The following is a 24792-nucleotide window of genomic DNA, read 5'->3' as shown; positions in this document are numbered from 1 at the left end:
CAACCATTCCCACACGGTGCACCTTACCTTTGTTGTACTAAACGTGTGTTAACACAAAGCATAACTTGAACATTAAAGAACATATCAATTAAGATTCTACCTTCAGCACAAAGTCCAATTATACAGTAGGTAATATCAATAAGCACTGATATTTTTTGCCATCTGTTTAGTAGATTTAATTCTGAATCTTTGCTTCATTTTACACAAGGTATAGACTCGCTCTGAATGATCTACCAGTGACTACAAATTATACTCCAGCGGATTCTCCTCATATTACCTCCCACCCAAACTTGTATTTTCCCCTCACCACTGCAACAACTGTTTCTTGACAACATATTAACTTTCTCCCAGTACCATAATCGACTCCAATCAGCCGTTATCACGGAAATATCAGAGGTAAAGTGTTGGTAATAGGATCCAAATCAAATCACAGTAGGTTTAGTGGAGTCTGCCAACGAGGGGAAGACTCGGGGGAGTTTTTAGAGCAACGAAACACCTGCAGACTTGAGCGCAGGCTCGGAGAAATGGAACAAGACAGGCTGGCCTAGCTTTGCCATTTCCTCAGATGGTCACGTCAAACGTAATAACTGCAGGCAGGATCTGATCTCTCGGTTGCTAAACACTTTAATTCTCTTTCCCAATCCCACACAGACCTTGTGTGTAGGAAGGAACTGCAGATGCTGGTTTAAACCGAAGATAGACACAAAAAGCTGGAGTAGCTCAGCGGGACAGGCAGCATCTCTGGAGAGAAGGAATGGGTGACATTCCGAGTCGAGACCCTTCAGACTTTTCAGACAGTCTGAAGAAGGATCTCGACCCAAAACATCACCCATTACATCTCTCCAGAGATGCTGCCTGTCCCGCTGAGTTACTCCAGCTTTTTGTGTCTTCCTTCGATTTAAACCAGCATCTGCATTTGGTTCCTACACATGTTCCAGTACAATGGGTAAGGTGCCTACAAACCAGGACAAGGCGTTTTTAGGGGTAGGAATCCAGAGATGTTACACCACCACAAATACACTTCACATTATTGTCCATCAGTGCCTGAGTTCCACAGATCTCAAAAAAAGTTTGTAGCAGATGCTGGTTGACACTGAGATAGACACAAAAATCCTGGAGTAACTCAGCGGGTCAGGCAGCATCTCTGGAGAAAAGGAATTGGTGACATTTCTGGTCAAAACCTTTCTTCAGACACTTCCAAGACGTTTTGAGGGAGTGCAGTGTGGGTTCACGAGGTGCCGCTGAATGGCTGAATGGCCTAATTCATTTGCACTAGGACACAAAGTGCTGGAGTAACTCAGCGGGTCAGGCTGCATCTCTGGGGAACATGGATAGGATCCTTCTTCAGACCAAATTCTGAAGAAGGGCCCTGACCCAAACCGACCATGTTCTCCAGGGATGCTGCCTGACCCGCTGAGTTACTCCAGCATTTTGTGTCTTCCTCTTTATAAACTAAATTTTCGACGGGCAGAAGCAGCAAAATGAAGGGGGCACATTTAAACCAAATCCTCTTCCTCTTGTGAATAAATTGAAAGGATGAATGTTGAAGCCATTGGTGAGAGGGATTCTGCTGGTCAGGCTGCACTGGAGACAGAAACCTTTTTATTCCTGCTGCTTCCCACATCTATATATTTCTCAAAGATTCATGCATTCTGTCATTTGGAATCAGCCCACCACATCATAGCATGACATGTTTTGACTAGTGTGATGTCTCACAAGGCTGAAATAAATGCTCCTTCCCATGAGTTTCCATAGGAACAGCTGAGGACCAGGCGCTTGTAAGGGATTGAGTCGGCATGAAGACAACCACTTCACTGCACAGCTTCACTAACTCTGACGGAACCAATTACAAGTCTGGAGGGAGAGGGCGTGGGAGTACCGTGAGAGGGGGGGGGACAATAGGTGAAGCTCAAAGCCACGAGGGACAGAGATGAAGGTACGAAAAACAGAAGAGCAGAACAATAGGCAAGTGGAGAATCTGCTTTGGAGTTGCAGGTTGTATCATCCAACACTTGGCCACGTTTTGACCCTTATCAATCCATTGAATCAAAAAGCTGGAGTAACTCAGCGGGACAGGCAGCATCTCTGGAGAGAAGGAATGGCTGACATTTCGGGTCAAGACCCTTCTTCAGACTGAGAGTCAAGGGATAGAGAAACGCTAGCTATAGACCGTGATATAGAGAGATATAGATCAAAAGAATTAAAGATATGCAAAAAAGTAATGATGACAAAGGAGGGGTCATTGTTAGCTGTAGTCTAACATCTGCATCTCCAGTTCCTTCTACACGATCCTTGAATCATCTGAGATATGTGAACTGATAGTTTAATTTGGCCATTATCAAATGTCCCCCCAGGATGGAGGTGAGTGGTAGAACCTTAGGGGAGTTGATGGGAATGTGGGGAATAAAATGAGATTAGTGAAATTGGGTAGACACAAAGTGCTGGAGTAACTCAACAGGTCAGGCAGCATCTCTGGAGATACATGGAAAAGAGATGTTTCAGGTCGGAGCCCTTCTTCACAATCACAATCACAATAATACTTTATTCTCCAAGTATGTTTTGCAACATACGAGGAATCTTGCCAAATCAGTCATACAAATAAAAAGCAACGGAACACATTAAAAACACTTTAACATAAACATCCACCATAGTGACTCCTCCACATTCCTCAGTGTATTGTTTTTAAAAAGAAACGCAAAGCTTTACGAATCTTTAACTATTTGATCTTATATATACACATTGAAAAGTGGCAAATCAGGTAAGAAGTGTCTCGACCCGAAATGTCACCCATTCCATCTCTCCAGAGATGCTGCCTGTCCTGCCCGCTGAGTTAATCCAGCTTTTTGTGTCTATCTTCGGCAAAATCTACACGAACAGACTTGTTCACAATAAACCCCAAGAACTGTAGGATCCACAAACGTTCAAATCTTTCTCTTGTTTCCCTGAGTCTAGCAATATTGTCTGAAGAAGGGTCTCGACCCAAAACGTCACCTATTCCTTTTCTCCAGAGATGCTGCCTGTCCCGCTGAGTTACTCCAGCTTTTTGTGTCCCTCTTCGGTTTAAACCAGCATCTGCAATTCCTTCCTACAAATTGAAAATTAAATGTGTCTGATTAATTTTTACATGGATTTTTCTATATCTCCAAAAGTTTCAAAATTGAGTTCTTCCATAACTTGGCACTGATCATACAAAACTCAGCAAAAAAAAGATTTTTGTATGTAAACAAAACCTGAGCTTATAGGTCCTTAACCTTTATGCATACCATGTAATAGGAACGTTATATTTTTATAAAAGTAAAATACAGCCTTTGCTCAGGAACATGACCAAACTCACCCACCACAAGTAAATATTTACTGCAGTCTCCGATTTGTGATCTTGTAAACAATTTGTGGGAATTTAAAATAAAAGTTTCAATACAGATCACTGGCAGATACCAGTATTCATACAATGTCATTCTAAAACAAAGCATTCGATTGCTCATGTTTTGTTTTTTGCTATCTTTCCCTATTCCATTTTAAAATCGTTTCAGTATATTTGAATTCTTGCAATAACTTATTAAATTAAATTAGTTTCAACTTATTACATTGAAGGAATGAAGCAGGACATGAAGACAAATAATTCAACAGCACACACGCAAGAAACAAGATCACTGTCCATGAGAATGATTCAAAGATAATGTTATCAAATTGGTTCAGTGGTTTTACTAAGTGTTAAATTATAGTTGAATATCAGAGGAATTTAAGTTGACCAAGCATGGATAAGAAATTCACATGGACAGCACGGTGGCGCAGCAGAAGAGTTGCTGCCTTACAGCGCCAGAGACCCGGGTTCAATCCTGACTACGGGTGCCATCTGTACGGAGTCCGTACGTTCTCCCTGTGGCCGCGTGGGTTTTCTCCGGGTGTTCCGGTTTCTTCCCACATTCCAAAGACGTTGATGTTTGCATGCTAATTGGCTTTTGTAAAATGTCCCTAGTGCGTAGGATAGAATTAGTGTACGGGTGATCGCTGGTCAGTGCAGATTCAGTGGGCAGAAGGGCTTGTTTCCACGCTGTATCTCTAATCCAAACTAAATGGTCAGTTTGAAGCTCAACGTTTTTTTTTAAAGACAAATTGCTATGGTGGTATTCCACAGTGATATCTGCTCGTACAATGACATTTTGTGAAGAACTAAATTATACAGAGGCTTCAATCTCTTGTCACTGACAACATGTGTGTCATGTTGGGTCATTATTGATTACATTTCTCACCACATAATACAATATCCAATTGAGTAACTGATCAAATGCAGAGTAATATCTTGTGTGATTATGATGACCAGAAACTATTTCGCTGGTTCTTTTCACAAGCTTTGAATCTTTCTCACTGTACTTAACATCATATCTCTAAGTAATTATCAAGAGATCAAACATCCAGCTATGACCGATGGAATCATTCTTGGTTGTACACCATCATATTACACTACTTATTAAGATCATGTGACAGGAGAAGAATTAGGCCATTCGGCCCATTAAGTCTACTCCGCCATTCAATCACGGCTGATCTATCTCTCCCTCCTAACCCCATTCTCATGGCTTCTCATAACCTCTGACACCTGTACTAATCAAGAATCTATCTATCTCTGCCTTAAATATATCCACTGACTAGGCCTCCACAACCTTCAGTGGCAAAGATTTCCACAGATTCATCACCCTCTGACTAAAGAAATTCCTCCACGTATCTTTCCTAAAAGAACATTCTTTAATTCTGAGGCTATGACTTCTAGTCCTAGACTCTCCCACCAGTGGACATCTACTTTATCCAAGCCTTTCAATATTCTGTATGTTTCATTGAGGCCCCCCATCATTGTTCTAAACTCCAGTGAGTACAGACTCAGTGCCATCAAACGCTCAACATCGGTTAACCTACTCATTCCTTGGATCATTCAGTAGGTTGAAGAATATCTGAGCTGTTTCCACAAGGAATTTACTGAAATTCTACCACATATATTGCTACTTGGATTTATCCATTGCAAATTATTTTTATCGAAGTAAAATCCTGAAATTAACTTCCTAAGGTAAGATAGTTGCCACAGATTGTTGGGTATTTTCTAAAGCAGAGATTGATAGGTTCTTGATTAGTAAGGGTGTCAAAGAGTATAGGGAGAAGGCAGGAAAATGGGAATGAGAGGGAAAGATGATTGAATGTTGCATTAGACTCGATGGGCCGAAAGGCCTACTTCTGCTCCTATGCCTTATGAACATTAAAGTGCTTTGGCTGATATGTTATATTTTTCTCCTCTTAAAGTGCCGTGCATGAGGAACAAGGTGTGGGTTGTATTTTATCAGGATGAGATGAAGGGGAGAAGGATAGTTGAGTTGAGTTGAATGACATGCGACCACTCTCATGTGATAGTATTCTAATCCTATTGTTGTGTTGTTTGATATTTAGTTCAGTATAGTTTAATTTAGAGATACAGTGCAGAAATGGGCCCTATGTCCCACCGAGTCTACATCGACCAACGATCACCCTGTACACTAGCACTATCCTACACACACTAGGGACAATTTACAATTTTACCAAAGCCAACTAACCTACAAACCTGTTCGACTTTGCAGTGCGAGAGGAAACAGGAGCACGTGGAGAAAACGCTCGTGGTCACGGGGAGAACGTACAAACTCCGTACAGACAGCACCTGCAGTCAGGATCGAACCCCGGTCCGTGGCTCTGCAAGGCAGCAATTCCAACGCTGCGCCACTGTGCCACCCTGATGTGTGCGTCAGGTTTTTGTTACGCCGTGCTCAGCTGATCTGAGCTGAAGCCTATTGATCCAAGAAAAATCAGGTGGGCATGAATAAACATATGAGCGAACTCCGCAATGAAGAGTTGGATCGTCCTTGTGGTTGAAGCCATCGCGAGGAGCAGCAGCAGAAGACTGCAGTGAAACGCATGCTGGCCGATCTTGGCAGTGCACAAATCTGCATGGTCTAACTACCCAAGCCTTCTCAACACTGATGCTCATCTGGAGGATTTTTTTTTAAGTGGCAGCCTTGTGAACTGTATTTTATCCAGCAACAGTCCTACAAATCAAAGCACGTCCAATTACAAATTTGCTCGTTATTAGTAAATAATAAATTCCAATCAATAAAAGAAACAATGGTACATTTGCAGCAGGAAATCAATATGCATGTAAGTAGATTTGCATATATTTTAATTACTGGTACTACACATATGTAGAAAAAAACAAATAAATGTCCATTTAATAGAGGTTAAAAGGGTTGACATTTTAACAATAATGAAGTTTCAATTAGAATTGTTGCTTTTCATGCTAAATTCGCATTCTTTGCATAAAATATAGTATAATGTAAAACCCCCAACTAATCTAAGCTGGTGTAAGATGAAGGGCCTGGAATATACAGACATCAGGTGTTCATGTAATTGTAAGGATAGAGGATAATGAATCTTACTACCCTTCATTTGAAATGATTTCAGCAATGTCTGCTGCTTTGAAAGCCTGTTGTCTGAAGCCTAGGAAAGGCCATGAACTCTGCCATTCATCCTTTCACACCATCAGCTGAGCCTAATTGCTAGAAAGGACACAGGACCCTAGACCTGATTGTTGCTGATCTTTCTTTGAGGTTCTGAGGCATGAAAAGCGAAAGGATTGCTTTGATCTCTGCTGCTTCTTTTCTCTCCTTCTTCAAAGAATGACACATTCTTTATGTGGCATCTTCTTAAGGACAATAATTAATAAGCCAGCGCCATAAAATAAGGCCGAAATCGGCACCACCTCGGGGTGGTCTCAGTCTGATGTGGGCCTTGAGGTTCTGATCACTTGCTCCAAAGATAGGTGAGGTCTAGTGTATCAACCCTTTGTTTTCGTTTGTCATCGCTAATGAGCCCAGTTTTAAAAAAAAAGGCAATATGCCGAGTCACAGGACTGGAATTAAATATTTAAGCTTGAAGCAGAGTATGTCAGATACCAAAGCATGTGAGCCAAGATATGAGCAACTCGTTGCTAACAAAATGTACCGAAAGAATCCAATGCAAAGAATCCAGACCTGCATATTTTGCTGCTCAAACCCACTGCCTACTTATTGGAAATCTTAATAGCTCGTGATATTGAAGGCAAGATTTAACAGAATATGGTACATGCAGAATGTTTCAACTGCGGGAAGCATATTTGGACCAGGCAGCATGATTTATAAATCTCTCTCCTTTTTAATTCCCCATATTTGTGTCTGTAAATTTACCTTGTTAAATACACTTCATTTAAATCGATGTGTATTAACCCGCTTAGCAGCTTCATGTGCTTAAAAAAAATTGAGCAGTGCATGCATTAACATTGTGACTGGCAAAATTAACAACAATCACCACCAATTGTTTCCCATTGAATTTAACTGGACCTAATACGTAGAAATGAATGATATTAGAAATCAGCAAGACTTCCATTGCTAACCAGGCAGTGGAACTTTTAATGTAGTTGCAGCTGGCAGTGGTGAATGTATTCACCACAGTGTCTATGCCATCAAATTAAATCTTAGGTCATTTTAACTCCCAAGCCCCAGACAACTCATTGATCACATGGTCTCTAGAAACGCAGAGAAAAAGACAGCTGGCCTTCAATTGGCATTGGAAGATTGGTTGACCCACAGAGATGTGTTGTAGGGGGATGGGGGGAGAGGGCGATATTGTGATGAGGGAGGATAGAAATATAGATAGAAACATAGGAAATAGGTGCAGGAGGAGGCCTTTTGGCCCTTCGAGCCAGCACCGCCATTCATTGTGATCATGAGGATGAAACGAATTCTCCGTGGTGTAGCGGAGAATTGCATTTTCCTTGCGAGGCTCAGTTCAGTTTATTGTCACTTGTACCGAGGTACAGTGGAAAGCTTTTTGTTGCGTGCTAACCAGTTGGTGGAAAGACAGGCCCTTCGGCCCATCGAGCCCAGGCCGTCAAGCGATCCCCGTACACTAATACTATCCTGCACACACTCAGGATAATTTACACTTATGCCAAACCAATTTACCTACAAACCTGTACCTCGTTGGAGTGTGGGAGGAAACTGAAGATCTCGGAAAAAAACCCACGCGGTCACGGGGAGAACGTACAAACTCCATACAGAGAGCACCCAGTTGGGATCGAACTCAGATCTCTGGATCTGTAAGTGCTGTAAGATGGCAACTCTACCACTGTGCCACCATGCCGCATTATGTCAGATGTAGTTTGATCTTTGGAATTTAATGCTGGGTCTAAAACTAGTCTGAAGAAGGGTCTCGACCTGAAACTTCACCTATTCCTTCTCTCCAGAGATGCTGCCTGACTCGCTGAGTTACTCCAGCATTTGGTGTCTATCTTCGGTTTAAACCATTATCTGCAGTTCCTTCCTACACATATACAGACTTAATTTCGTTACACTTTCAAAACCAAATGTGCAATTTCTTTGTACATCATACAGGATTTGGAGTTCATTAAATCTGAGTGATGAGAGAGAAGAGGTCTAGAACGTTTGACCTTTTCACCTGCGATCGACAGAAAGAATCCATGCCTCAGTTTTGAGACAATTTAAAATTGTCTCGCTAACTTGATTAAAACTTGATGATATCAGCACCTGTAATGAATACGTTTTTTTACTGCAAATGTGAAGACAGAAGTAGATCTATAAGCAGATGAAGTGGCTGTGTCTTGAGCACCCCCCCCGTTCATATCCAACATGTCCTCATCACTGCCTATGAAGTTAAAAACAACACCAGAACACACTAAATCCACATCCAGCTAACACTTCTAGCTGCAGCATCTCAAAGTCAATGTTAATGTCATGCCTCTGTTGTGTTGTGATGACCAGGGTTGGCTCTGTGGCGCAGCGGTAGAATTGTTGCCTCACAGCGCCAGAGACCCGGGTTCGATCCTGACTACGGGTGCTGCCTGTACGGAGTTTGTACGTTCTCCCTGAGACCGCGTGGGTTTTCTCTGGGTGCTCCGGTTTCCTCCCCACACTCCAAAGACGTGTAGGTTAATTGGCTGTTCTAAGTTGTGAATCTTCACTAGTGTGTGTAGAATAGTGCTGGTGTACGGGGTGAACGCTGGTCGGCAAGGACTCGGTGGACCGACGGTCCTGTTTACACGCTGTATCTCTAAAGGGTCTGTCCCACTTGCCGATTTTTTTCAGCGACTGCTGGCATTTTTTAACTGACGTATCAGGTCACCGAAAATTTGTGGTGTGATGACGTTCGACGCACGGCGTTTTTTCAAGTGTCACAGCATTTTCTTTTGTCGCCGCTGGATTTTGAAACGTTCAAAATCTTTTGGCGACACTGATATATGACGCCGGCAGTCCCCGAAAAAAATCGGCAAGTGGGACAGGTCCTTAAAACTGCTAGCTTGCCCAACCACCCCCGGTAGCTCAGGCCCTGTTGGTATTCAACACCCTGATCTTTTCAAACATGTAAGAGGAGCAAAAGGGCTGAGACGGAGGTTCAAAAGCTGTCAGTTTAGTTTAGTTTAGTGCAGTTTAGTTTAGAGATACAACGCTGAAACAGGGCCCACCGAGTCGGCACTGACCAGCAATCACCGCACACTAACACTATCCTACACTAGGGACAATTTACAATTATAAGATACAAAAGTTCTTCAAGCGTGAACTCTTTGGACATATTGACAGACAATTAGAAGTGGGAATAACAATATTACAGATAATTAGTTCCACCAGTTGGACCATTCATTAGTATAAACTCACTATCTACTGATATGCCTTCAGCTTGGCCTTACTTTCCCCCTTTGGCACAATTTCAGTTCCAAATAATAAAAAAATATTTAAAAGCTTGATAATCCAACAGAATGGACTGCTTATCCCTTATATTGATTGCAATGGAATAAAAAACAACAGCCCAGGCTCTAAGAGAGACAGACAATCCATTGGTGTGAGTTACTGTGGACATAAATTGACTCCAGTCATTCTGGCCTATTTAACGTTTTGGAGATAATGAGTGAAGAAGTGGCCCCTCAGAACTTTTTTTTTTGGAATATTTTAAGTAATGACATGGTGTGTTGAAAAGTGGAATGGTAAAAAGACAAGGTGTAAAGTGGCACGGTGGCGCAGCGGTAGAGTTGCTGCCTTACGGCCAATGGTGTGCCAGAGACCCGAGTTCGATCCCGACTACGGGTGCTGTCTGTACGGAGTTTGTATGTTTTCCCCGTGACCTGCATAGATTTTCTCTGAGATCTTCAGTTTCCCCCCCACGACTCCAAACACGTACAGGTATGTAGGTTAATCGGCTTGGTAAATGTAAAAATTATGCCTAGTGGGTGTAGGATTGTGTTAATGTGCGGGGATCCCTGGTCAGCGCGGACCCTGTGGGCCGAAGGGCCTGTTTCCCCACTGTAACTCTAGACTATAATAAACATATAACATAGAACAGTACAGCACAGAAATGGGCCCTTCGGCCCACAATAATATGATAGCAAGCTAAACCGATCTCGTCTGCCTATGCAGGATCCATATCCCTCTATTCCCAGCACTTCCATGTGCCTATCCAAAAGACTCCTAAACGCCACTATCGTACCTGCCTCCACCACTACCCCTGGCAATGCGTTCCAGGCCCCCACCACTCTCTGTGTAAGGAACTTGCCTCGTACATCTCCATTAAACTCCCCCCTCTCACCTTGTAGGTATGCCATCTAGTGCTGGATATTACCACCCTGGGAGAAAGGTTCTGACTGTCTACCCTATCTGTGCCTCTCATAATGTTATATATTTCTATTAAGTCTCCCCTCAACCTTCGAGGTTCCAGAGAAAACAGAGATTCCAGAGATGCTGCCTGACCCGTTGAGTTACTCCAGCACTCTGTGAAACGTCACCTATCCATGTTCTCCAGAGATGCTGCCTGACCCGCTGAGTTACTCCAGCACTTTGTGTCTTTTTCTTTTGTAAGGTTCTATCTGCGGTTCCTACATGCACACTCCCCTTGTCAAGAACTCATTCATTTAGTCATAGGCGAGACAATTAATTTCCATGCCGCTGCACCTTATGCCTTGGTACGTTTTCACAAGGATTTGAGGGTGACCCAGGTTAGAAATTAATGGTGGCACTGAATGGTAACTGAAAGGCGATGACTTCATCAGTCGCTGCATTTCACATCAACTCTGAGCGAGACAACGTGTACAAGGTCTGCGCTGTGCTCCATGTAACAGAAAGAGAAGAAAAAACCCCATCTCCCTCAGCCACAGGCCACAACACACAAAGGTCTGGATTGTCTTTTGTCATCAGCTGTTGTACAAGCACTGATTTCACCTACTTCAAAAAGATCTTGATAGAGAGCCCAGGGTCCTGCCGTAATCATGTCGTTTATCCTGACACCATTCATGAACATATAGTGAAATATATATTAGATTCATCTGGTTCTAATGTACAAACTAAATCAACATTGTGACTGAGCTGCAGAGTCGTATAGTACAGAAACAGGCCCTTTGTTTAGCTCAGCTTATTGTCACGTTGGCCGAGGTACAGTAAAAAGCTTTTGTTCGCATGCTATCCAGTCAGTGGAAAGACTAAAGGGCCTGTCCCACTTTCACCACTTAATTCACGTCCTTTTTAACTCGTGGACATTTTTCATCAGGCTAGAAAAACGCCCCGACCTACTTGATGCCACGAGTACCTACGACGAGCATCACGACCTATCTACGACCTCCTACGACCTCGTGACAACCATGCTGTGAGTGTGAGTCAAGGGCAAACTCAGCAGAGGTCGTGAATTAGGTCGTGAAAGTGGGACAGGCCCTTAACTATGATGACAATCGAGCCGTCCACAGGTTCCAGATACTTGATCAAGGGGATAGTCTGATTACAGATAGGTGAAGGGTCTCCAGTGAGGTAGACAGTAGCTCAGGACCGCTCTCTAGTTGTTGATAGGATGGTTCGGTTGCCTGATAACAGCTGGGCCTGTCTTGTCCATCCAGTCTAAGAGGCCCATCTAACCTAGTCCCATTTCCCATTTTCCTGCGTTTGGCCCATATCCCTCTTAACCTTTCTATCTCTTCAAATATATTTATACAATGGTATATGGACACACTGATCTGTTCTGTATTCATGCCTACTATGTTCTGTTGTGCTGAAGCAAAGCAAGAATTTCATTGTCCTATCTGGGCCACATGACAATAAACTCACTTGAATCTTGAATCTCTTTTAAATGCTGTGATAGTTCCCGTCTCCACTGCCACCTCCGGCATCTTGATCCAGGTACCTATCCAGTGAGGTAGCTAGTAGCTCAGGATTGCTCACTATCAACATCTAGAGAGCAATCCTGCACTAGGCTTGTCACCATTGGAGACCCTCGGACTATCTTTGATCAGAAGTTCCCTTGCACTAAACGCTATTCATATTATTTCCTTTATCATGTGTCTGTACACTGTAAATGGCTCGATTGTGATCATGTATTGTCTTTCCGCTGACTGGTTAGCACGCAACAGAAGCTTTTTACTGTACCACAGTACACGTGACAATAAACTAAACTCAACGTCATACTCTGAGCGAAAAAGTTGCTCCTCTGATTCTTATTAAATCTTTCCCCTCTCACCTTAAACTTGTGTGTCCCTTGTTCTTGACACCCTTGCAGTAGCTAAAAGATTTTGTGCAATCACCCTATGTATTACCCTAGGTCGGCAAAAATGCTGGAGAATCTCAGCGGGTGAGGCAGCATCTATGGAGCGAAGGAATAGGTGACGTTTAGGGTCTTGACCCGAAAAGTCACCTATTCCTTCGCTCCATAGATGCTGCCTCACCTGCTGAGTTTCTCCAGCATTTTTGTCCACCTTTGATTTTTCCGGCATCTGCAGCGACTGCCCATAGCCAGGGAGAGGAGGAAGGTTGCCGGCCAGAAGCCGCCAGCGATGACCTTCATCTGCCCCCATTGCCCTCGAGTGTGCGGTTCACAAATTGGGCTCGTGAGCCATGTCAGAACTCACCAGAATTGAGACTGCTCAACCCACCCGATTATAATTCAGTTTGGAACCCGTCTTGAGACCCTGATGCATCCTGATGAGGGTCTGAAGAAGGTGTCCAACCCAAATCATCGCCTATCCACGTTCTCCAGAGATGCTGCCTGGCTGAGTCACTCCAGCACTTTGTATCTCTTTTTTTGTAAACCAGCACCTACAGTTCCTTGGCTCTATTTCTTCTTCTTTCGTGTGGCGTGCACAGCCTAAAGTTGTAAGACAACTTGTTCTATTGGATCTTCTGTTTGTGCAAGTCGAGTTGATTGCATTAGTCGAAACAGGTTGCAATCTTCCACCCCCTTGACTCTACCATTGGTACAAGATCCTACTTTCACCTCATTAAATGAAGAAGTTCTTGAAAGACAGTCAGAGTTCCATCATCGACCTGAAAGGTTACGTTGGCTTTTCCGCCCACACGATGTTGCCTGATTCAATGTTGACCATTAACTGTATCTTTTTTTCTGCTTTTATTTCAGATTTCCAACATCTGCAGTTTTTAATTTTGTTTTTCACTTGTTGTTTCCCTCTGCTGCCTTCCTTGGAATGACCCAACTCTCCTTCAAGACCACTTGGAAATCTGGATTCAGCTGACGGATGACAAATACTCTCTGAAAAATTGCTGTATTAAGCATTTATGGAATAAAATGTTGAGCCATATCTTCAATATTAGTAATGGGTAAATGGAGGTTAGTAGGTACTTATGCTAATGGGAATGTTAAACAAACTAAAAGGAATACAGACAAATAACCATTTTGTGGAATTTAGGTTTAAAAATGATTGAATTTAAGCCAAGTGCAAACAGGAGCAAAATAGACACAAGACTACACTTGGAACTAACATCGCGGCTTAAAAGAAAATGAATCTTGGATATATATAATGAGGGAGGTATATTCTTATTCTTGATGCTGAGAAACCACAGCAATAGGATGAATCTTTTACTGCAGAGCTATGGAATATATTTTTTGAGGTAAAATCCCATCATACAAAGGTTAATGCCATCCAAGAGCACAATTTAGATGGACTAAGATATTTATGAAATACAGGATTATCATGCTGCAGATGAGAGAGGCTGTCATTTTCTCAGTGGGCCCCTGATACAGGTTTTATTTTTATCACTTTGGTGGCCGATTTGCACACATTGCACCTAGCGGTATCTTGCTGTTCGACTCTCTTTTCAAGCGGAGAGGAAGCTAAACTCGCAAAGAGGAGGTCGACAGCGCGCCTACTTAATCCCGCTATTTGGAAAGTACCTGCCACCTAATTTATAGTTCTGACCTCCCAGTGGGGGATTATCACAGCGAGAAGTGGCCAAGTATATGCAATTTACAGTAGATATCCATAACAATGAATCAGACCGCCTTAAAGCCATTCAGAATTGACGTACGTCTTGAAATGTCCTAAATTCCTCATAATAACAACTCCAGCACAAACATAGTAGCATTTTCATTTGCAAATCAACCCTTCCTCTCAGTTTTTTTTTCCCTTTAATGTACCCTTTGCTTTCATTACTCCTCTTATTAAAACTGCAAGTATTGATCACTTCTAAATGCAAACTAATGGAGGATGGTATTGATTTGGTGCCTCTGGTTGTCTATTCTGTGCCATGAGTCCCATTGTGAAACCACATGGTATTTAGGGGGAAATAGTGGGGGGTGGCACATTGGCGCAGCGTTAGAGATGTTGCCTCACAGCGCCAGAGATCTGGGTTCGATCCTGACCATGGCTGCTGTTTGTGCACAGTTTGTACATTCTCCCTGTGTGGGCTTTCCCCAGGTGAGGAGAGGAGAGGAAGGGTTTCGGCCCGAAACGTCGCCTATTTCCTTCGCTACATAGATGCTGCTGCACCCGCTGAGTTTCCCCAGCAATTTTGTGTACCTTCTAACTAATGTCAGGATCGAACCCAGGGCTCTGGCTCGGTAAGGCAGTATCTCCACCGTTGTGCCACTGCATAAGCCTGATGCTATATTTGATCGCGAAGCTTACTCATAAAGGCATGGTGGTAACAGGCCCAATGGCCCAACCCCTTCATGCCGACACAGACACCTCATCTAAGGACCCCTCGCGCAACCATATTTGTGTCTCGAGTGTGTCTCCTGCAGCCGACCTTTCTGTCCTGGCCCTCCTCCATTGCCAGAGTGAGGCCACACGCAAATTGGAGGAACATCACCTCATATTCCACGGGCAGCTCACAACTCAGTGGTATGAATGTTGAATTCTCTAATTTTAGGTATATATCCGCACTGTCAAAGCTGCCACAGCCAGACATAAAAACTGCTTGTTGTCCACCAGTAGTAGCTCTACTCAATAACCAAAAATCTGTAGCCTCCTTTTGCTCTGGTATTTTATTTAATTCACATGTTTAATCAATAATGTTTTATTATTAATGTTTAATGTTTTATGTATCATTCGTAACTGTCACTGTATGTCATGTTGTCATTTGTGGGCGGAGCACCAAGGCAAATTCCTTGTATGTGAATACTTGGCCAATAAATTTATTAATTCATTCATAAAAAATCTTTTCAGTGTACCTCAGTACCCATGACAATAAACTAAACAAGTGCAGATGGGACATATTGACCGGTGTGGGCAAGAAGGGCATGTTTCCACACTATGTAATTCCATGACTCTATGCTGCCTGGCCCACTGAGTCACTCCAACATTCTCTGTCCACCTTTACTTTCCCTCTTCTCAATGCTTTGACCAAGTATTTTAGCTGCAGCACCAACGTTGTTTGTTAGTCTGCAAATTCCAACTGACCTACTGAGCATTTCCTGCAATTTTTATTTGTTATTAAGTTGGTGCCTTTCAGAGCATGTCCTAATTTCTCTCTCTTGCTGCTGCATGCTGCCCTAATAGAGAAACTGACAAGTGGGAAATCACGTTGATGAAGATGGGTCTTATCCATTCCAAATCACAGCCTGCTGAAGCCTTCACACTCTGCAGTATTCGCTGCCTATTATGTTAAACACCTGAAACTAAAGATATCGGCATCTTGCCATTCATCTTGCGAGGTATATGTACAAACCGGCTGGGAGTTTATCTTCTGCATTGTGTACAAGCTACATGGAGCATGGGGTATTTATTCATGTGTGTATATATTTATATTATGGTATATGGACACACTTATCTGTTTTGTAGTCAATGCCTACTATGTCCTGTGTGCTAAAGCAAAGCAAGAATTTCATTGTCCTATACAGGGACACATGACAATAAACTCACTTGACTTGAACTTGGAGCCCATGAAATATGTAGGAAGGAACTGCAGATGCTGGTTTAAACTGAAGATAGACACAAAATGCAGGGGTAACTCAGTGGGACAGGCAGCATCTCTGGATAGAAGGTGACGTTTCGGGTCGAGACCCTTCTTCAGTCTGAAATTCCAGTCTTGAATTTATGTGAACTTCAGTTTGAAGAAGTGTCTCGACCCGAAACGTCATCCGTTCCTTCTATCCAGAGATGCTGCCTGTCCTGCTGTGTTACTCCAGCATTTTGTGTCTATCTACATGGAGCACAGTTTAGTTTGGTTTAGAGATACTGGGCGGAAATAGGCTCTTCAGACCTTGTCGACCAGTGATCCCCGCCCATCAACACTATCCTACACACACTAGGGACAATTTACACTTATACCAAGTGTACAAGCCCAAGCCGATTAACCTAAACATCTTTGGAGTGTGGGAGGAAACTGAAGATCTTGGAGAAAACCTACGCAGGTTACGGGGAGAACGTGCAAACTCCATATAGTCAGCAGATGTGGTTGGGATCGAACCCGGGTCTCTGGCGCTGTAAGTGCTGTAAGGCAGCAACTTTACCACTGCGCCATCTTGTGTGACAACAATATAACACTAAAAGGCAAAATATAGAGACCAGACTTTGTTGTGCTTTCATTTACAGTAGGAAATATAATTAAGAGATGCAATGTACAAATCGATTATTATAAGTGCAAGAGTAGGTCATGGACAATTTACAGAAGACAATTAACCTACAAACCTGCAATGTGGGAATTGGAATGTGGAAGGAAACCAGAGCACCTGGGGAAAACCCACGTGGTCACAGGGAGCAGATGTAAACTCTGTATGGACAGTGACCATAGTCAGGATAGAACCCGGATCTCCGGCGCTGTAAGGTAGCAACGCTGCTGCCCATATGGTGAAGTAAAAGTTGGGACAGATTCAGTTGGGAGATAAAATCCTCTACCTTCGAACTGAAGCTGATAAAGTTGTGGTTTCTGATGACTTAGCTGCGGAGGGACGTTGGGCCAAAGGGCCTGTTTCCACGCTGTATCTCTATAATAAAGGACAATAACATAATCAATACTAACCCCTCCCTATGATGCTGCATCTACTTTCACACCAGCTTCTTTCAGCAGGGAGACATGGGAAATGTCATAGAATACAGAACACAGTACATCGGAGGAACAGGCCCTTTAGCTTACAATGGCCATGCTGAGTTAAACTAATCCCAATTGCCTGCACATGATCCATATTCCTCCATTCCCTGCACATCCAAAGGCTCTTGAATGCCTCTATCCTAGCTGGCTCCACCACCACCTCTAACAGCACGTTCCAGGCACCCACTACTCTCTGTGTAAAACCAGCCCTGCACATCTCCTGTAAGCTTGCCCCCTCTCACCTCAAACCGGTGCCCTCTCGTCTTTGACATTTCCACCTCAGTTTCAGTTACTTGATTATCATGTGTACCAAAAGGCTTTTGTTGCGTTCTATCCAATCAGTAGAAAGACTGAGGGCGGCATGGTGGTGCAGTGGTAGAGATGCTGCCTCGCAGCACCGGAGAACCGGGTTCGATACTGACCACGGGTGCTGTCTGTGACCGAGTGGGTTTTCTCCGAGATCTTCGGTTTTCTGCCACGCTCCAAAGACTTACAGGTGTGTAGGTAAATTGACTTGGTATAAGTGTAAACTGTGTGTGTGTAGGATAGTGTTAATGTGCGGGGATCGCTGGTCGGTGTGGACTCGGGGGGGCCTGTTTTTGTGTTGTATCTCTAAACTAAAACTAAACTACACATGATTACAATCGAGTCACTTACAGTGTACAGATACGTGATAAGGGACTTGGGAATTCTCTGACTGCCTGCTCTGTCTGTGCCTCTCACAATTTCACATGCTTCTATGATGTCTCCACAACCTCTGATGGTCCAGGGAAAACTAAACATTGAAAGGTGTTTGATAGGAAAAAGAATCGGCATTTTGTTTAAATTGCGAAATAATGTATAAATACAAATAATTGTTAAAATGTAAAATTGAAAAATTATATGCTGAAATTATAGATTTAATATTGTGCTGGCTGAGGTTTTATTTTGCTTAAGTTAACAGTCAAATAAAGTTCACAGATCATCCCTGCCTGAATGGATTTGGCTGCAAAGTCTCTGTGGAATATTATAATAATGACTAAAACTGTGCAAATTGAAGCAATGTTACTCTTTCTAACTGCGTACCTGTCTCACAGTTAAGCATAGTCCTGTTTCCAGCATTTAGTCATGTAGAATTTTGGCACTTATAGAGACTTTTACTTGGCCACTCTTAGCACCTCGACCATTGTTTCAATGATCACAAACACAGTCACTTATTCACTGCCTAATAATTTTATCCCATCTGGGAAGTGAGAGGAAGCACACAATTAGATAAATAGGCTCCCATGTTCGGCATACCAAACGTCTGATGCCTAAATGTAACGAAAAAATGAAGCAGGGTGGTGAATCTGTGGAATTCTTTGCTGCAGAAGGCTGTGGAGGTCAAGTCAATGGATATTTTGAATGCAGTGATAGATAGATTCTTGATTAGTACGGGTGTCGGGGATTATGGGGAGAAGGCAGGAGAATGGGGCTCGGAGGGAGAGATAGATCAGCCATGATTGAATAGCGGAGAAGACTTGATGGGCCGAATGACCTAATTCTGCTCCTAGCACTTATGAACATGAACTTATGAAGCATACAATAGCCTTTTATTAGATTCCACACAAAGAGCGGCCCAATTTCCCACAGAAAGATTGCAACAGCATTTTCTTTCACATTTATTCACATACAGCCCCGGCAATTCTAATAATTTGATGCTCATCGCAAATTGCTCCTTTTTGAAACACTCGGTCCATGTAGTGAAGGCACTGGATTAGGACCTCTCGATGTAGAGGCATAGAGCCCTACAGTGTGGAACTGGGCCCCTCAGCCCAACTCGGCCACACCAACCAAGATGCTTCATCTAAGCTATTCCAATTTGCTGCATCTGGACCATGTCCCTTTAAACCTTTCAATGATTCAATGACTGAATAATACTTTATTGTCCCATAGTGAAGTTTGTCCCATTGGTACAATGAGGTTCATTGTTTTGGCAAACAATCTGGGTAATATTATACAGCATACTTCACCCAGGCATTATGTTTAATTAACAGCTCATAAATTCGGCAAAGATTTGCAGAGAGTTGTGGATGTAGCCCAGTCTATCACACGGATCAGACCCCACCATTGACTCAATCTACTCTTCCTGCTGCCCTGGAAAAGCAGCCAACATATTCAAAGACTTGTCCAACCCTCCTTCTTCCTGCTCCTATCCAGCAGAAGGTACAGAAGCATGAATGCGTACACCACCAGACTCAGGTGTCCTTCCCCTCTTTTTCCTCTCTGCTATCAGACTTCTGAACAGTCCTTCCATAACCCAGGGTACCGTCCAATTCAACTCTACCCAATTATGGACATTGGACATTGGACTTTGTGTGTGGAACTGATGCACTATAATGCGGAGAATGTATCATCTGCACTCTGTATCTTCCCGTCTGCTCTATCTATTGTACTTGAGTTTAATTGTATATCTGTACGGTATATCCGATCTCTTTGGATAGCATGCTATACCTGTACCTCGGTACAAATGGTATTAATAAACTTGAACATAAACCCAACAGTGGATCTACACAAATTGTGTAAACAACCACCTGACCCTGCCCATCACCACCCCCTGCCCATTTGTGAAAGAGGGTGCCATTCAGAACCCTCAAAACTCCCAGGTTCATCCTCAATAATTCATCCTCAAAACCTTTTTACAGCGTATGTTCATAGCTTTGATATTAAGACATTTAACATTTGGACAGGTCGATGAATAGGAAAGGTTTAGAAGGATATGGGCCAGTGGGACTAGTGCAGATGGGGCATCTTGCTCGGCGTGGGAAAGTTGGGCCGAAGGGCCTGTTTTCATGCTGTACGACACCACAACTCTAGGACTATGACTCTATTGTCTACATGCCACAGTTAGATTGTCAATAATATTTGACTAACGAGTCAATGACCTTAAACAATGACTGCATTTCTCACCACAGATGCTTCCAGGCCTGTTGAGTATGTCCAATATTAACTGGTTTTATGTCGATGGTGTCTTAATTGGAAGTAAATGAAGTCGAAGCAGGAATCAAAACACTATGTGGTTGGCATTGTATTTAAATCAAGTTTCTGTATTGGCTGCTGTCTGTACTTAGCATAAATACTCTAAGTCCACAATAACAGTAAGGCCATTGTTTCAACATTATCAACTAGCAATATGTTCCTCTGACCACAGAATAACACAACTGCAAGGCTTCATTTCACTTACATTTGTTACCTTTAAAGTAAGTCTTATTTTTTGAACTGATGATTAAATGCTTAAAGTGGGTCTCAGCTCTGAAAGTAATCACAAAACAACACATAAATTTAACAAGATATAATGATTTCTTATATTAAATGAAAGTTACACGTGCAGTCAGGCTGATGGAGTTATTTAAAAAGATAGAAAACTTACAAAAGAGATGTGTGTTTTCCACGCTCTTTATTGTCAAGGCAATTATATTGATGCCATTAGGGGAAAGATACAGAGGGTAGAGATTTGTCATACTGTATAACACTAGAGAAAACAAACCTGGTAAGCAATCATGTACAGCGCAGCGAACATCTTGTGCCTGTGATAGAACAAAGCTTGCCTCTGTCAAGATTATTGATCTGTTCTTGCAGGTGCTCAAATCCACAGTGCAGCATTTGCCTTCCCCTACTGGGTGCTGATGGGGGAGAGAGAATGCAATATTGATCCAACCCAGTTCCTTGGAGATAATGCACCAATAATGTTGAATGGTTTGCAAACCTTAATGGAAAATAGCAAACTTTCAGCCCGGCAGTAGCACAAAGTGAAGGCTGAGCCTCCAACCATTATTAGCATTATATCCTAAAATAATGTCTGCACCAGAGACCTTTATCGCTGCGGGATTCCTGCCTCAAATTGCACAACGCGAGCTCTCCTTTTGTTCCTCTCTCCACTGCGGCTGAACTATTTCACAAATCAAATGCACGTCATTATCCCCCCCGCCCGACAAACACATCAACAACAGGATTCTGGAGCTTTGTTGGAGAAATCAAACTCCCAAGGTGACAACATTCGTAACTATTACAATTTACAAAGAGCTATCTGTGGCTTCCAAAAGCCCTGAAAGGTAGTGAGTAGTGAAGACATTGAATTTCAATTTGTTAACATTGTCATTTCAAACTCCTGCTTTCTGCTCATAGATATTCAGTCCATCAGTTCCTGGCTTATTTACCTGCACTTTCATTCATTGCGCTAAGACCAGCCAGCCACTAATAAATTACAAAGCTAACGTGTATTGCATTGAAAGAACTACATACACAAGAATTGGAAATTATATGGCATTTTTATGTTGTGTATTGTTACTTGCTTACTTGGCTGTTTAAGGTTGCTCTATTCATCCTTTCACCTGGCACTTTGATTAAACTTTAGCCAAACGCACCCCAATGCCTCTACTTCCTCAGGAGTTTGAGCAAATTCAGAATGTCTCCAATGACCCTTGCAAACCTTTCCAGACACACTATCAAAATCATGCAGTCAGGAAGAAGGGTCTCGACCCGAAACATCACCCGTCCCTTCTCTCCAGAGATGCTGCCTCACCCGCTGAGTTACTCCAGCATTTTGTGTCTACCTTGTATTTATTTAAGTTGTCTAATGAATTTAAATATCATTGCAGGAGTTAAGTAATGTTAATGTTGGACAGATACAAGCATAGAACAGATTTAGAGGAATATGGGCCAAACATGGGCAGGTGGGACTGGTGTACAGTTGATGGGTATCTTGGTCGGCATGGGCACGCTGGGCTGAAGGGCCTGTTTCCGTGCTGTATGACTCAAATATTAGGTGGGTAGAAGTTGCCAAAAATGATCTGACCGCATTAAAGCTTTAACGCATTCATATTGAATTCCCTATCTGTTACTTTAACAGAGGTTTTTTTTTTAAGAAGAACGAAAAAAACATTAATACACTATTAATAACAGTAATGATTCAATCAATCTTTATCATAGTTAACAAAAGAAAAACGTCATAAGTTTAATGTAAGAAATGTAAAAAATGTATCAATGATCAGCGGAGTGTTCTTGCTACTAAAAGTAGTGACTGTTGATATGTGGAGCAAAAGATTGACGCAAAACGCTGGAGTAACTCAACGGGTCAGCCAGCATCTCCACAAAAAAGGAATAGGTGACGTTTCCAGTCGTTTCAGATTGAGAGTCAAGGGAGAGGGGACCGAGAGATATGAAAAACTCCATGGAACAGATTAATGAAAGATTAATAAAAGATAGATCAAAGCCCAAATCACAGAGGGGGTGCAGCAAGAGAAGGTGTTGAAGAACATATTATTGGAGCCAATAAATAATACTTGTTATTATGGTTCTTTGGTAAAACGTATGTTACAGATTGACTCGTGGAATGAAGTAATGAACCACACTGCATAGCTGGGTCAGCTTGTGACTATTTCCTATCTTGTCATTAAAGATTGGAGTAAGAATTCCTGAAGAAAGGTCTCGACCCAGAAACATCACCCATACCTTCTCTCCATGATGCCTAGAGATGCTGCCTTTCCCGCTGAGTTACTCCAGCATTCTGTGTCTATCTTTAGTTCCGTGCACCTGGCCTCTTGGCTGAGAGGAAGTCATTGAAAGAGCATCATCTTGAAGCTTTATCGCCCTTCAAATTGTTGAAGTCCAGTGTTCCAGGAGCAGATCGCTCCAGTTTCTAAAAGAAATAAAAATGGCAAATGTTCTCAAAAGATCTCACTCGATCCTAAGCTGCTCAGTAGATAGATGCCCAATAGTAAAGGAAGAAATTCGATTCCATTTTAGCATCCTCCTAGCACAACTGCCCAGTAATGTGTGGAGAAGATTACCATTGTTGAGCTCTCAATAGATAGTTTAGTTTAGTTTAGTTTATTGTCACCTGTACCAAGGTACAGTGAAAGGCTTTTTGTTGTGTGCTAATCAGTCAGCAGAAAGACAATACATGCATTTCGTTGTCTCTGTACTGTTCACTGCACAATGACAATAAATTTGAATCTGAATCTGATTACAATCGATCCATTTACAATAGAGGAATGTGGCATCATTAATTCCATCTCAATGAGTAGAGTCCCAGATTTATTTTCCCCCTCATGTTAGTCCTTTTTTGTACAAAATAAATCCTGACAGGGTTTGTGCTGCTTCTAATCTTGAACCTGACTAGTCTTCTCTTTACATGGAGCACAAAACCATACACATACTGCCTGAAGAAGGGTCTCGACCCGAAACATCACCCATTCCTTCTCTCCAGAGAAGCTGCCTGTCCCGCTGAGTTACTCCAGCATTTTGTGGCTATCTTCATATACTGCAAGATATTTGGAGCACACGCCCATTCAGATCTCAACTTCGTAAAAAAACCTGGCTTCTATTAGGTACTGATTGCCTTATCTAATTCAGGGGCTCAGTTGAACAAGCAAACAAATCCCCCTTTTCAAGAGTCAGGAGTCAAGAGTGTTTTATTGTCATATGTCCTGGATGGGACAATGACATTCTTACTTGCTGCTGCACAACAGAATATGTGAATATGTAAACATAGTATATAATGGGGGAATAGAAAAAATAAGAAACATTTCAATAAATAACAAATATAGTCAAATAATAATATAGTATTTTGCAGTTCATAGCCTAATGGCTGTAATATAGGCCAATGCAGTTTGATAGCCTGATGGCTGTAGGGAAGAAGCTGTTCCTGAACCTGGACGTTACAGTCCTCAGCATCAGTCAAGCTTCCCTCCTTTAAAGTCTAATTATGTCCTGAACCATTTACCGCAACATATCACGTTTACAGATGCCAAACATCGTTGACTACTTTGCAATCCTCAAAGGAGGCTTTAACCATTGAAATAACCTGCAATGCCATTTCTTGCAGTAATGGTGTAAAGATTTCAAGCAATGCTGTCTACCATGCATCTTTCATCCCACACAAGATGAACTACCTAAGATTTGTGCAAAGCAAGTAACAATATTATCACATCATGCTCTCAGCTAGCACTATGCATCTGTTGAGCCAAGTGTCGCCCCGGCAAGATGCAATGTTTATTATAATATGATATCATATATCGCTTTGCAAAATTATCCCCTGAAAGTTCATATTTGGGAACTTTTCCGTAATTCCTCTAAAAATCTGCATTGTGTCAGCACTAAAAGTAAGGATCGAAAGCTATTAATTCTTAATTGTGATAAGTTGTTTAGTAATTGGAATAAACTGGCCAGATCCAAGCCTCAGGTTTCTCATTAGTTTCACATCAATACCTGCACTAAAACTATGGGTCAGTAGCTGTATCTTCTTGTTACTCAAGTGAATTCATTAATCATCCTGTTCTGGGATGTCCACTAAAATAGCTAAGATTTCAAAGTTGAATGAAGCCGTACAGAGCAGATGTCACTGGGCTTTTGTTCAAACTAAACGCATCAGGTCCCATTGCGATTTTAACAAAAGTGACCTGTAGATTAAATCTTA

General features: G+C 42.3%; 1 long non-coding RNA gene across 1 annotated transcript in view; it reads right to left on the bottom strand.

The window, feature by feature from the left end:
- LOC116991682 overlaps positions 1-24792 on the bottom strand; it is a 1144705-nt gene that overhangs the window by 24241 nt on the left and 1095672 nt on the right. The gene's annotated exons all lie outside the window — the stretch shown is intronic.

Source organism: Amblyraja radiata, chromosome 34, assembly GCF_010909765.2.
Source record: "Amblyraja radiata isolate CabotCenter1 chromosome 34, sAmbRad1.1.pri, whole genome shotgun sequence".
NCBI lineage: Eukaryota > Metazoa > Chordata > Chondrichthyes > Rajiformes > Rajidae > Amblyraja > Amblyraja radiata.
The sequence above is the reverse complement of the archived record's forward strand: the minus strand, read 5'-3'. Positions and strand labels throughout refer to the sequence as shown.